The sequence below is a fragment of the Lepidochelys kempii genome, chromosome 4 (assembly GCF_965140285.1).
Source record: "Lepidochelys kempii isolate rLepKem1 chromosome 4, rLepKem1.hap1, whole genome shotgun sequence".
Lineage (NCBI taxonomy): Eukaryota > Metazoa > Chordata > Testudines > Cheloniidae > Lepidochelys > Lepidochelys kempii.
The window spans coordinates 96,630,672-96,645,957 of record NC_136383.1 but is presented as its reverse complement, the minus strand read 5'-3'; the positions used below and the strand labels follow the sequence as shown (position 1 = coordinate 96,645,957).

The 15,286-nt window shown below is 39.6% G+C and overlaps 1 protein-coding gene across 6 annotated transcripts in view; it reads right to left on the bottom strand.

Annotated features, from left to right (window-relative positions):
- The window catches only part of RBM47 (RNA binding motif protein 47), a 115,458-nt gene that overhangs the window by 46,295 nt on the left and 53,877 nt on the right, over positions 1 to 15,286 (bottom strand). The window lies entirely within an intron of this gene.

Here is a 15,286-nt window from a genome sequence, read left to right as displayed (position 1 = left end):
GTTAAATCAACTTAGGAGTTTGCAGCTCAAACAGTTTAGAAGTTATGGTGATCCATGCAAAACAAACAGTCTCTGAAAGTAAACAACCACAATTTTGGGTTTCCATAGCTCCAAAATGCATATGATTTGCCTGAAACTTTCCAGAAAAAATCTACCCTGAGCTGAAATCTTACATAAGAAACTTCACTTTGATTTTGATAATACTAAGGAGCAAATATTTGAAAATCAGGCTAACAGCAAGAAACTGGTTTCAACTCTAACTATAGAAAAATTAACATCCTCTTACAATCAAGATCAGGAGGGCCTTACAATGGGAAGTGTTGGACAACCTTAATAAAAAGTGGCACTATCAGCCCCTCCTTTAATGTTGCTGACATTGAAATACTGTGATTAGAAGTGGTAGAATATTTTTCCGATGAAATAAAATTTCACTGGAAAATGTGGATTCATCAAGCTCGAAATGTTTTGCCCAAAACATCTGGGTTCAACAAACTTTGAGCAAATCCAAAGGGAGCCCTGGATTCCTGGCAGGCTGCTGGGAACCCTAGTGCTTCCTGAGTCCATGACTCACAGGCTGACTCTCCAGCAAGTGCCAGTCCTGGTGAGCAAATTTATTTTCAGAACACCGTATAGGTGTTCCCTAGCTATTCTGGGGTGCTATGCAGCCCCCCCCCACAGGAGGAGAGGGCAGGCCTCTGCTGGGGGGGAACAGAGGGGCTGGCCCCCGGCTTCCACGACGGGGCGCGGCTGGCTTGGGGGGCAGGGGAGAACTCCCCTGAGGAGTGCAGCAGGGCTGGGCCTGCACTTCCCGCCATTGGTGAGTGCAGGCCCAGCCCTGCTGCACTCCTCAGGGGAGTGGGGGTGAGGCGGGGGCAGAGCAGGGGCAGGAAGAGGCAGGGCAGGGGCAGAGCAGGGGTGGGAAGAGATAGAGCTGGGGCGGGGAAGGGGCAGGGCGGGAAGAGCCAGAGCAGGGGTTGAAACAGCACGCAACTGCGCAGGGCACCAGGAAATTTGGTGCGTACTTTGTGTATGGGTAAGGATGGTCCTGCCATGTAGTGATGTTTCCAAAACAATATCTATATCTATCTATCTATTTTGCGAGAAACATATAAAAATTCAGTTTTGGTTTTTAACTGAATTTTTTTTCATTATTTTTGGCTCAGCTCCTCAATCAAAAAATCAGTTATTCAGTCAGTTAATTGTGATGTGATATATTTAACTAATATAGCAAAAATTCTGGTGTTAACTAGGAAACTAGAAAATCATACTTCATAGCTATATTTGAATGAGGGAGTTATATTTTACATCCAAAAGGCTGTAGAACTGACATGATATGTCTTTAAAAGGTAAGCTGCATGCTGTATTCTATCTAGAAGAGCACCATCTGAGATGTGGATGGCATCCCAGCTGTGTTCATGGGATCCTCTTCACAGTGTGTTTGACACAGAGATTTATAGTGAAAGAACTGATTTAGCAGTTTGACCCAAATAAGAAACTGTCTGTCACCAAGAAAGGATTCTGGCAGTGCTATATTTAATAATTCAATGTGTCCTGTCGTCTGATTGCATATATACACTTTTCACATGTAGCCAAATACACTCTAGTGCATATGGTAAATCATCATTTAAGCCCTACTCCTACAAACTCTTACACATGAGTTTAACTTTAAGCACTGAGTGGGCCCATTGAAGTTTGACTTCAAGTGCCTAAAATTACCAATATTCAAAAGTGTTTGCAGGATTGGCACCTCAGTCAATGCTAAGATGATTTGGGAGTACTTGGATAACATTTCTTAATGTTTCTGCAACATGTGAAAATGTGTGTAGACAATGTGCTTGATTTTTGCAAATCTTGGTTCACATGGGTAATTCTTACTCATATAAAGGTTTGCACAATCAGGCCCAGTACTAATAATAAAAAAACTTGATTATTGTTTATTAAAAATTAGCAATAAAGATATTTTAAAAATTAAACAGAACGCACCTGAGGCTCTAGACCAGCACAGCACTGAAGCACGTGTTTAAGATATGTGTAATCCTATTGGCTTCAGTGGTGCTGCATAATGCAGGTGTAGGGATCCAGCCGCATGGAAGTCATTGACAAATCAGGGCCTTAGGGCCAAATCTAATTTTCCTTCCCCACAAGGGAAATAACATTGATGTGAAGGGATTACTCACATGAGGAAGAAGTGTCCCTTAAAGGTGTGGCTAAATTCAATTTTATTTGATGCTTTTGTTTCATAGAAGAGCTAATCTTGACCTTTTTTGGGAGAGGGAGAGGGAAGAGGAAGAGTTACAGATGCTCTTAGCCCTCGTCTACACTACGAGTTTAGGTCCAATTTAGCAGCGTTAGATCGATTTAACCCTGCACCCGTCCACACAACGAAGCCATTTTTGTCGACTTAAAGGGCTCTTAAAACCGATTTCTGTACTCCTCCCCGACGAGGGGATTAGCGTGGAAATGGACATTGCCAGGTCGAATTTGGGGTAGTGTGGACACAATTCGACGGTATTGGCCTCCGGGAGCTATCCCAGAGAGCTCCATTGTGACCATTCTGGACAGCACTCTCAACTCAGATGCACTAGCCAGGTACACAGGAAAAGCACCGGGAAGTTAATGAAAAATGATGTCATTTTAAATTAATGTGCAAGGATTGCTTCACCTGCTACTGAAATGTAGCAACCTTTGGGATGAAACACAACTGTTTAACGCTGTACAGAAACACCAGGCCCTGATTCAGCAACTGGATCCATGCAGACAGATTCCTGTGCCCATTCTGTGCACCACTGATTTCTGTGTGGCTTCACACAGGTGCAGGGAATGAGAGTTCATTGCAGGATTGGGGCTTAAATTTGTAACACACTTTCGGATGAAATGCAGTTCATGATTGTTCTTTAACATGTTACCTTTCTCTATATTGCATTTGTGATGCATTGATGGTAAATTTTAAGCACAGGAAGCAGCAAACTTCAGCTCTGAAAAGCTCAGGGTGTTTTCCATCCTGATGTGTTGCCCTCAGAAAGGTGGGAATTCAGACCCTTCCATTGGCTATTCTCTCTGTGATTGACTAGTTACCACTCAACTCTCTGATGTGAGTTCACCCTCCCATAGAAGTGTTTCCCTGAATGTCCTTCTGATAGTTAATCCTTTATACCAGGGGAAACAAGCAACTGCAGTGTTCTTTTGGCCGTTTTCCATCTCATTGCTGTAGGCTGCACCTTCCTCCTTGAAGCTGGTAAAATGTTTTGTTTGTTTTACCTCATCCTCTCATATTTTCCTCCTTTTCCTTTTCTCATTCCCAAGGCGGGGGCATATCTCCCTATAGTTTGGGGGTATTTGGTTTTTGTTTTTTTGTTTTTGTGTGTGTGTGTGTGTGTGTGTGTGTGTGTCTTTTCTTCTTGTGACCAGCCAGGAGCTAATGGCTTATGAGAAATAAACAAGATATCAAGTCTGTTTAGACTTTATATTCTCAATGAATTAGGTTTTTGAAGGCTAACTTGAAGTGCATGATCCAGGCTGGTACAGCCCAAACAGTTTCCCATGACAGCTTTTCTGAAAGGGCCTTCAGCTTCCTCATTCTACCACAAATTAATATATTGCAATATTTGGCCCTATGTAATTCCCATTGAAGTCAATGGGAAGCCATCCACTGATAGCTGAATCAGTGAGCGTTAATGGTTGTGCGTCTGTATTAGTAAAACTATTAAGATCAAAAGGGATGAAAGAAAAACTATTGCAAATACAAAATAATGTCATTGTATAAACACTGTTTATAAGCAAAGCGGAAAACACAATTGTTTACAAATAATATACTGCTAGTGGAATACATGTAGCCAAGATGTACTCAGAAAGGTTCACATTATTTATTATTCATCCAGAAAAGTTCTAGATATTAAATTATTTAGTGATGTAAAATTTGACAGAAATAAAATGAATGTTAGATCAGTGATGGCCAATGACATTCATGAAGTTCTATAAAGTGGCTCACCTCTGCCATCACCTCTAAAACAAAGGATCCTTCTGCATAGACCACATCTCTCTGCATGCAAACCACCACCTTAAATAGCCCTGGTGGGTCACACCTTTGTTCCTTTGTATAAAAGATGAGAAGGGAGGCTACAGTCTCATCCATTTTATGCAAGGTACTTCTGAACCCCTGTCAAATTACCATTGCAACCCTCTGTGAAACAAATTTTGGGTGTCTCTAAGTTAAAGCAGGCACAGATAGGTGCCCCAGAATTGGAGATTAGAATAGACATTTTCACATCTTATTCTTTTTACAATCTTTCATTTTCCTTCTCAACTCAAAATGAACTGGCTGTAGCTTTATCACTGGGTTACTCTATATGCTGAAGGAACCCATGACTTAGATTTGACACAAAATTCAAATAAATATAACACTAACTGAGCCACGTAACTAAATTCTGGAAGAACATGAATTTTAACAAAATACTAAATGTACTGTCTCAAACTTTCCAGAAGTCCACTGGGCAAACAATGTATAGAAGACAATGATCCTATCTTCTCTAGTCTGGCTTGTTAGTAGAATTTTACATTTACTTAAAGGAACAGTACCAAAATTTGAATCCTCCAAAACTTTTATAATTACACTTTTTGCATGCCAACAGATTGTAGAACAAATCTATCAGGCCTCAACAACTAGAGCTTTTACCATCTTAAATCCCAATTAATTAATTTGGCAAGCAGAACAACAACAAACTCAGGATGCTATGTTTGGCAGCGTTGCTGGAATGTCTCTGCAAGCGCGCACACACACCCCCCTCCTGGAAAAATGCAATCCTAATGAATGCTACACTAGGAATTCATCACATTGTCCACTCAACTCATCGTCTGGGATTTTTAGAGTACTCCATGCCTTATTTTTGAGACTAGGATTTTATCTTTATTAAGAAAGAATGTAGATAAATAGGCAAGATTTGGAGGCTGGAATATAAAATATGGGTTTGCCAGCCTTGATAGTGTCCTTGTAAAATTCTAGGCTTGTACATCAGATTTGTTTGAGAGCAGTAATCCTTGGTACTTATGATAGAATTTCTACATGTAATTTTTTTAACCTAAGAATTCTACAGTTTTCCACTAAATGTTGTCTCTGTTTAAACACACAGGATCCTAATGAACATCAAGCATGTGACTAGTCACATTGACTTCAATGGTACAGCTCATGGGTTTAAAGTTACTCAAGTGCATCGATACCTTGCTGGATCAAAGCCTAACTGCTTATTACACCCCAGAAGACTGACATCACAATAACCTCCATGCAACACCAATTAAAAATATCAGAAAGAGCTCAACTAGTGTACACAGCTAGGTCTCTTTGGCTGCCCTGAAGATCATCCTTGGTAATTCAGGGGTTTGTTTATTAAAATTTCTTTGCATTAAATGCAAATATCAGAGAATTTGAGCCCACAGCGGTTCATCACCACAACCTAACTTGTGAAGATGATTCCATGTTTTCTTGCTTAACCTAATTTCACCACCTCCAGTTCGTACCTCCACAGCGCAACTGGGTCCTTGTTAGTTTAAAAAGAGTTTCGCTAGGCATATGAATCCCTCTTCTTCTGCTTATGTAAGAAAGCTGCTGACATTAGAAGTTATTCTATTTACCTTAAATGATTTAAAAAAAAACAAAAACCCTAAAAAGAAACAATTCTGACTCCAGCAAAACTCTGACATCTAGACACAATACGGTTGCTTTGAAAGGTGTCCAAAAATTGTATACATTACTTCACTTGGTAGACACAGTATTATTTGCATTTAACAGAGTACTTTAAGTATCCACTACCATCTGTTTGAGTCAAAACATTTCCCAGCATAAAATATACTACTATTTAAGGCTAATGATCTTATCAAACAGGGATGAGAATTCTACACAGTACCAATGACTATAGTTATAGCATGGATAATATGTAATTAGTACAAGAATGCATCTCTTGCTGTTTTGAAGCCCTATCTGAGCAGAAATGACGAGTCCCTCTATTCAACCTTATGGGATTGTACATGTATTCCTTACACTAGAAAGGAGGAGAGTACTTTTTCAATTAGGAATATCTTTTATTTTATTATTCTCTAATTAAACTCTGTCAAACTCCTAGCAGGGAGTCAGTTGTACACTGATTTTTTTTCCTCCTCCTGCGATTCAGGAGTGAAATACAGGCTCCCCTTACTGTGGAACTGGTGCTTTTTCTCATTGATATGCAACCAATTTATTTTTCTTTAAATTAGGACCCAAGTCTGTCATTTTGATCAAACAAAACATTATGCTTCTTTAAAATAATGTCTAGTTCAGTTTTGAAATTTCACAGTCATAGTCATATGTTTGAATGCCGTGTCGAATATTCAGAACAGAAAAGAGTGATGTCTGTGATTTCTGTGGTTGACCTCCCAGTTCCTGTTGTATATTTTCCCTCTCTGGGGCCTTTATTCAAAGGGGGTAAGGCACTGATGTGATAAGCTTTCGTAGACAAGAGGAAGACACCCCAGAACAGAATGGGCCAGATCCATGTCCAGTGTAACTCCACTGACCTCAGGCAACCAGGTGATACAAATGAAATTTTATCAAGGATGTGTTTGGCCCACTGAGTCTGTCAAATTAATTTTCTACTGGGTTTTACTGCCCACTCTTGTCCCTAAGGTTTTGAAGAGAGTGGAGTTCACTCTGCTCCTGTCCTTGTCTCTCTCACTCGCAGGTTGTACCAAATTTTAATATTTCGGTTTCTGGCTGAGGATCTTAACATTCACAGGCTTGAGGCTTACCTGGAATTTGAAACTTGGGTCAGACCCTAAGAGGAGATAAAATGTGCCTCAAGAAGACTCTGTTCTTTGCTCCCTGCTTACTCCTCCTTGGTGTCACCATCTTTGATTTTATATCTGAATGGCATTGTTTGAATAAGCTTTGACATAGGCAGATCTCTTTCAACTACCAGTATTATAAAGTCTGATGTACTTCAGCTGCTCCTTTCCAGTTTCCCTTTATCTCCTTTCTTCATTTGTCTTTCTTTATTGTGCTTTTATATAACATTTACACTCATAGGTATGTTTATGGATAAATGGTACAAGATTGCTATGACAAAGGCTCTCCTTACTTGTGTACTCATATTATGCTACAAGTACAAAATTGGCCTCTGTCATTTACTTCCATCACTGACCTCCAACTCATCTATCCACCCCTCCTTCTATCCATCTCTCCATCCTCTTGTATGGCCTCCATCACCATAATACCTGAGCACCAATCCAAGACACTGTACCTACATTTTGATATAATTTTTAAAACATGTATGGAACCATACACATGTTCCATAATCTTTCACTATTATAACCCTGGTTTTCCCCACAGTACTCTGTTTGTTGTGTTATGCCAAACTACCAAGCACGGTGCTTATTACTATGTGTAGTCCCATTGAACTCATAGTAGTAAGCACGCATGATACCAGGTAGTCACACCGAGGAGTACTTGCAGCAATAAGCTCTATGCCCAGAAAAACGTGCACACATGCTTTACACTCTGAGTAGTCCCAGTGAAGTCAATGTAAAGATGAATATGTGTGTAAGTCCTTGCAAAATTGGCTCCTTGTATTTAAATTTCTTTGGGGCAGCACCTTCCATTTTTGGGGTACATATGGCTAAGTATATGGGTGGTGTGAGCACTGTCTGAGGGCTGTAGAAGGTGAGAGCTGCACTGTACAGGAGCTGCTAGGGAGTGATTCTAGGAGAAAGCTTTTACAAATATGTCAATAATCAGGTTAAAAAGAATACAGTCTCAATGTATCACAGAATGTTTATATGACAACTTGACGCTGAGAATTTGGATATAATTTAAACTAATCAGTTTAGAAAAGCTTAATATGATCCCAGTACAGGTAATGCTTCTGGAGCTGTTCATCATTTTCTTATGAGCACAGAAAGTACTTTGAGGGAAGGGGGTCCAAGCATGATACACGCTTTCACCAGTGACAATAAAAAAAAAAAGACCTCACTGCTATGATGCCGCTGTTATTGTCTCATTGCCTTGCACACTCTTTGTAGGTGGGGAAGGAAGGGCTGGGATAATGAATGTTTTCTAAAGCCCTTTGAAAAGGATGAAAAACCACTTAATGCTTTGCATCTGCAGAATGTGACTTCCTCCATTAAGCAACAGAAAAGGTTTCGGTTTGAGTTATGTAGTTTCATTTCTAAGACATGCCTTCCTCAGATGACCTCTCTCATATCTGTTCTTACAAAGTATCAGACTTTATTCATTCCAATCATGGAACATAGATGGAAGCTTTCTAACAGTGTCTTCTTCCCCCCCTCACAAATTAATGACTGGGAGACTCATTGCAACTCACTGAATTTTACAATTGAGTGAGAAAACAAATATATATAATATAAAAGCCAGGAAGGTTTATCCTAAAATGTTTTGTTTTACTTGGTCAGTTTCAGGTTAGTTTTAATTATGACTGATATTATATACTATGGTATGTGAGCAAATTTCTGGTGTTTATTTTGTAAGTCTTATTAATATGAGACCTCACTATGGTCTATTGGCTGAAAAGTGCAGAGAAACCAGACATTTTATGTATGTGTGTGTAAATTAGAACATGTGGTGGTTGAGTAAAGTGAGGATTTGCAAGGCTCTGCATTATTTAAGCTGGAGAAGGTCCTGAGCCATCAAATTCAGATAAGAACTCCCCAGAGTTCGGAGGTATTCAGATCTTGGCTTTCAGTTGGGTCCATTTGTAATTTAAATGTAATATTTAATCATATTTTTATTTCTTGAGTAGGTGGCCAATTATATCCATCCGGCTTATATGGTGTCCTCTGCTCATTGCAGCATTTGACTTTCAGTCAAATCTGTAGAATAGTAAAGCGCACAGAAAATATTCCTATTCAAAGAACACAAAGGAAGAAAAATAAGAGGAATATCTTGCCTCCATCTATGCAAGCAATTCTCATTGACAGAATTGGGAACTGCACATAATGTTGTAGGCAATTAATATTGTAGGTAATTAAAAGTGCTTCATTTAATAGAAACTGCATTTCATTTTGAGCAGTGATTTAAGAGTTCCTTTAGTTTGTTCAGATTATTATTTTAGCAAAAGTGAAATTGGAGGTCAGAACGTAAGTATTTGTTCACATTCGGAAATGTGCAGGTATTAAATTATGTAGTTTATTTAAATCATCACTTTCTTAGGTTTGCTCTTTAATAGCTCCATTAGCCTCAATGTAGAGAGCAAATCCCACTGTGGTACAGCCTGTTGTGACACAAATATACTTACAGTTCTAGAGGAGAAAGGGAAAAAATTCCCTTCAGTAATGTATTGTTGCCATAAGAGGAAAAGACAGTTCCCCTTCCCCAAGTAAAAGTTTTTTTGTGTTAAGTCTAAAGAAGTGAACTAATTAAAATATTGTCAACAATTGAGCCATGGGCAGTCTAGCCTAGCAGTTGGAGCAAGAATCCGGCCTACCAGTTTGAGCTGAATCCAGATGGGGCGGGTTCCAGGAGCGAAGCCAAGGGTCATAGCCAGGAATGAGAGGCCATAGCCTAAGCTGATATTTGTTCAATATCTATTTTGATTTAGTTGGGGATTAGGTCCTGCCTTGAGCAGGGGGTTGGACTAGATGACCTCCTGAGGTCCCTTCCAACCCTGATATTTTATGATTCTATAAGCTAGAGTTGTAGGCAGAAGGTGGAGCTGAGAGTCTGAGCCAGAAGTCAGAGATCAGGAAGGAGCTGGGGCTAAAGGTGGGAGCTGGTATACCCTGGGGCTGAAGCAAGAGCAAGGCTGGAGATAGGGGAGGCCAGGACAGGACCAAGCACAGCATCAGTGTCTAGTTGGCAGCCGGTATCAAGTGGAGTGCCCCAAGGGTCGGTCCTGGGGCCGGTTTTGTTCAATATCTTCATAAATGATCTGGAGGATGGTGTGGATTGCACTCTCAGCAAATTTGCGGATGATACTAAACTGGGAGGAGTGGTAGATACTCTGGAGGGGAGGGATAGGATACAGAAGGACCTAGACAAATTGGAGGATTGGGCCAAAAGAAATCTGATGAGGTTCAATAAGGATAAGTGCAGGGTCCTGCACTTAGGACGGAAGAACCCAATGCACAGCTACAGACTAGGGACCGAATGGCTAGGCAGCAGTTCTGCGGAAAAGGACCTAGGGGTGACAGTGGACGAGAAGCTGGATATGAGTCAGCAGTGTGCCCTTGTTGCCAAGAAGGCCAATGGCATTTTGGGATGTATAAGTAGGAGCATAGCGAGCAGATCGAGGGACGTGATCGTTCCCCTCTATTCGACATTGGTGAGGCCTCATCTGGAGTACTGTGTCCAGTTTTGGGCCCCACACTACAAGAAGGATGTGGAAAAATTGGAGAGAGTCCAGCAAAGGGCAACAAAAATGATTAGGGGTCTGGAACACATGAGTTATGAGGAGAGGCTGAGGGAGCTGGGATTGTTTAGCCTGCAGAAGAGAAGAATGAGGGGGGATTTGATAGCTGCTTTCAACTACCTGAAAGGGGTTCCAAAGAGGATGGCTCTAAACTGTTCTCAATGGTAGCAGATGACAGAACGAGGAGTAATGGTCTCAAGTTGCAGTGGGGGAGGTTTAGATTGGATATTAGGAAAAACTTTTTCACTAAGAGGGTGGTGAAACACTGGAATGCGTTACCTAGGGAGGTGGTAGAATCTCCTTCCTTAGAGGTTTTTAAGGTCAGGCTTGACAAAGCCCTGGCTGGGATGATTTAACTGGGAATTGGTCCTGCTTCGAGCAGGGGGTTGGACTAGATGACCTTCTGGGGTCCCTTCCAACCCTGATATTCTATGATTCTATGATCAGGCTAGAATGCATTGAGCAGCCACTGGACAGCTACTGAGCTTATGCATCAGCCTGGATACCCCTGTGATCAATCAGACAACTTCTATCAGGGCTCACTGGTTGCCCGGAGACTGGCTCTACTGCTGGCTGGCCCCTGACAAATATAGACACACTTTATATTATTCATCATGAATTAACAGAGTGACCCCGTAACCTTGTTCACATAACCCTGTCTGGGCACAACCCATGTTCATCACACTCATTTGTGTCCTGTCTGACTTCCAGACTGTAAGGGACCTTTTCTACTGACTGTCTGGCATGGTGTCCGAACTTTCAGTGTTATATAAATGGAGATATCTGTTTTGATTCACTAAGAAGTGTGGGAAGATACTAAAATCAGCATTTCAATAGAACATGCAGAAGTACTTTCAACAGCTGCAGTGAAACTCCTCTTTTAGTCCTAGGCTCAAAGTGTTTGCAGTTCCCATTTCAAGACACGTGAAAAAAATTAATAAATATTAAAACAGCAGTGTTAAGTTTTACCGTCCCTGAATATGTTCTTAAATAAAAAGATTGTATGGAGAGACAGACAGACACACGGGGTGGGGAGCGAGCAGTTGTGTCATATCAAATAGATTTACTACTAAATATCTTAGTGTAGATTACATTTTGTATCTATTCTTCCTGATCCTACATAATAAGTATCTTCTTGATTGCATAGCAATTGCAATGCAAGAATACTAGAATGAATAACAGGCACTGGAATGAACAGTAGAATGGCAACAGAATGTTAGAAGACGCAATCTTTGCCCAGCAGAGAGCAGACTGACAATTTGCCACAATCTCAAAGGACACACACAATTTACAAAGATTGTGCTTGACAGAAGTGCAAGGGGCAGAGACAATTGCACTTCCTGAGCCAGTTAGGAGGTCTGGTTATTTGCGGGCCATGGGGGCACAAAAATTCAGTCTGACTCATTAAAATGCACCTTCCAGAGACCTCTGGGAGAGCAAGCCACATTGCAAATGGGGTGGGAGACACAGGGCTGGATTATTTTCTAGGGACTGATACAAAATGGCTGCTACAGGGTTTAGGATCTGAGCCAAGAGTCTACATTGCGGTTTATGATTTATACTATACTGTGACCTGTCTCTCATTAGGAACTTTGTAACTCACTCTGGGATACAGTTTGTATGAAAGACGTTATATAAAATTAAACTATATTGTAATGTTATCACAATAGTGAGTTGCACTGAAGTTAGGAGGCTTAGCAAAGAGTGGATCAGGTTCTGATTTCAGTTTACATAAGTATAAATCCAGAATAACTCCATTGACTTCAGTAGAATTACTTTGGCTTTTATCTAGTGTAACTTAGAGCAGAAATTGTCCCGGGTCTTCAGTTAACAATATTGTTTTTACAGTAGCGATAGCTGATTTTTTCTTTTTTCTCTGTGAGATGTCCTATCAAATTGCCATTCGCTATAAAGATTCAATTGTTTGCATTTCTTTTTAGTTTTTGTATTGGCCACTATTAATTCTTTAAATATGGCCCAAATGTTCAAAGACATACTTACATACATGTGCCACTTTAGGAATGCAAATCCCTGACACATGCAAGCAAGGTTTTTTTTTAAAATGCATGAATGCTTGTGTCCCAATTCCAATGCACAAAAACACTGAGCAAAAGTGAACATGCACATCTTTAATTGGCACCATTTTGTCTTGATGCTCATAGCATCACATTAAAATTTTATTTTAAAAAATACAGTGTTTATCTAATTCATTAAAACATTTGTATACTAATGTAGCTTCTTGGTGGTTAGTTTATTCAAACTCAACACACTTCCAAATAAATACTGTTCTTTCCTTGTACTTTTGAAAACTTCCCCTTTCCCTGTAAAGAAGCTCTAATGCCCTATGCCAGTAAAACACAAACACACAGTAAATTAGCAAAACCAACCAAAGAAAAAGAATACATGTTAATTCCATAGCAAACGCTAAAGGGTCCATTTCTGCTCCAGTTGAAATCAATAGCAGTTCTGGTAATCACTTCAGTAGGTGCAAGATCATGCCCAGTATATTTTTTTAGGAGGGAGAGAGGGCGGGATTTGTCATTGCTGCTGTTTTTTGGATTTGGCAACTGTGATTAGAATTTGGACTTTGTCCATTATCATCCAGTCCCTAAGAAGTGTGTTCTAAGGGAATATCACCATTTTCCAAAATAACTCAAGAGACTGGGGTCCAGTTTGAATGTGACCATTGATTACAAGTGCGTCCTATTCAATTATGAGTAGAAATCTCCCTCTTTCAATATCAATTTCCATGGAAACTTAAAGTGCAATACTTGGTGCTCAGAAAAGTGACGCTGTAGAAATGGCATTGTGGGCTCCATTTAATTTTAAGTGTTTTGGTCTATCAATGATTTCTGTATCACATGAGTTCAGTTTAAAATTTTTTTTCTAATTGCCAGTCCTGCAAACAACCTAAGCTCTGAGAATAAATCTGGATTGTTTCGAATTCATACACTATCACCCGTAGTAAAGGTTTTGCACGCCAAATTATGATCTCAATAATACCTGTGCAAGTCCACTGCTTGCAGTAGTATTTGACTGGTGTTCCCCCTGATACAGCAAATCACAATTATTTTTTTTCAAATGCCTGAGTTAAAAAGTGTCTCAACCATATTTGCAGTAATCCCTAAAACAGGATAAGAAAGTACAGGGAAAAGTTAAAAATAATTTGATATTGTTATATAGGGAATACTGCATATCCTGAAGTAACATTCTCTATTTATCCAAGACAAAATTAGAAAAGGTTTAAGAGCAACCACTGTATGACAGCAAACTATGGACAGCAGCTTTTGCTCATGGACCTTTTAACTATTATGCCTCTTTCAATTGAAATTTGTATCTATTTGGTGGTGTTTCTTTGCATTCCTGCACAGACATTTGGGAAGAAGATTCATAGGTATACAGGGTTTGGAATCCCACCAAAGTAGGTCTTTCGAAGTGTAAACAGGACTGAAAGACTGAACAAATTTTGTCAACAGTCTTGTCCCTTCTATTTAATCCATTAATTCTTCCTTATGGTGACCTGCTAGAACTCTATCATCACATGACAATAGGCAAGATAACGTTGCTCTCTTTTGTTTCAGATTTTTACGTTTTTTAATCCAGTCCCTGAGCGCTGAGATAAAATCTGTAATCTTTAAAGACTGTAACCAAAAGTTCTTAAACTATATCAGCCCAATTTATAGTCTGGCATTGACAGAAAATTATTTGGATGCAAATACAAGACTCATATTTACTATGAGATCTAGAAATGAAAGTCACTGGTGGCCCCCTGGATTGCTGTTAATACAAGGGTTGCTTTTCTATGCAATAGCTGAAAGACTAGGGCGCTGGTTTTACCTAGACTTTACATTTCTGAAGGCCTGTTTCATTTATTTACACCTCAGGGTTGTGGGATTTCAAATATCTTTTTTTCCAGTAATTGTCTCACTATGTTGCAGGAGCTGTGACCACTGCACTCTGTACTAGTTTTTTAGTGGCCCCATGCAGCACGATACATCAACATCACATTTGGTTTAAGCAACTTTTAATATACTGTAAGGGCTGTTAGCCATTGGTGCTGGATGCTATCAAAGTTTATCTACTAAATCTGGCTACTCTTTAGCATGTGAGTACAGTAAGCAACACCCAGATTTATAGAGTGTTCCCTCACATCAGAGAGGTATTAAAGCAAAACTGCATAGGATGTTGCATTGAGTTTGACTTAGGAGGAGGAAATCTGAAACAATAGATGCTGTAGCATTTTTTCCCTCTAAAGAAATAACAGATTTTCCCTTTCTAGTGATATATTTTCCCTATTTTACCTCCCCTCTTTGGATTCAGAACATATTGTAGATAATCACAGAATTTTACCTATCTCACATTTAATATTTATTACACATCAAGCTATTATTGAAAACTCACCTCTTGTGATTACCTGAGAACAAACTGGGAAATCATGGGGGTAGGGTGGTTCGGTTATTATTAAGGCTTATATCTCAAGGCATGTTAGAATTATCAAATTATAACATTACAGAAGGAGAACTTATTACCATTTGGTTGAATCAGCTTGTATCATTGTGATATATTTTTTTATCTATAATATTCTTAGAGCAGTTCTTTGAAACTACTCAGCTTCACTTCTGTCTTTTCTATATGTGGATTATATTAGAAAAAAGTTATAAATCTGATTTCTGATTTGTCTATGTCTCGTAACTTGGACAGCACAGGAAAAAATCCTGAAAAAGTTTGTCATGTTGCCTCTTTTAGCAAAACTAGATTCAACATTTAGCATGTCTTTACAGAGCGAGTCACTAACCACATCCCTGTTTCAATCACTGGATTACACATTTTATTTTAGAAGCCTTGACTCTTGTTCTAACCCTTTGGTTACAGGACAAACTGAGTCCAGTTGGTTTAAT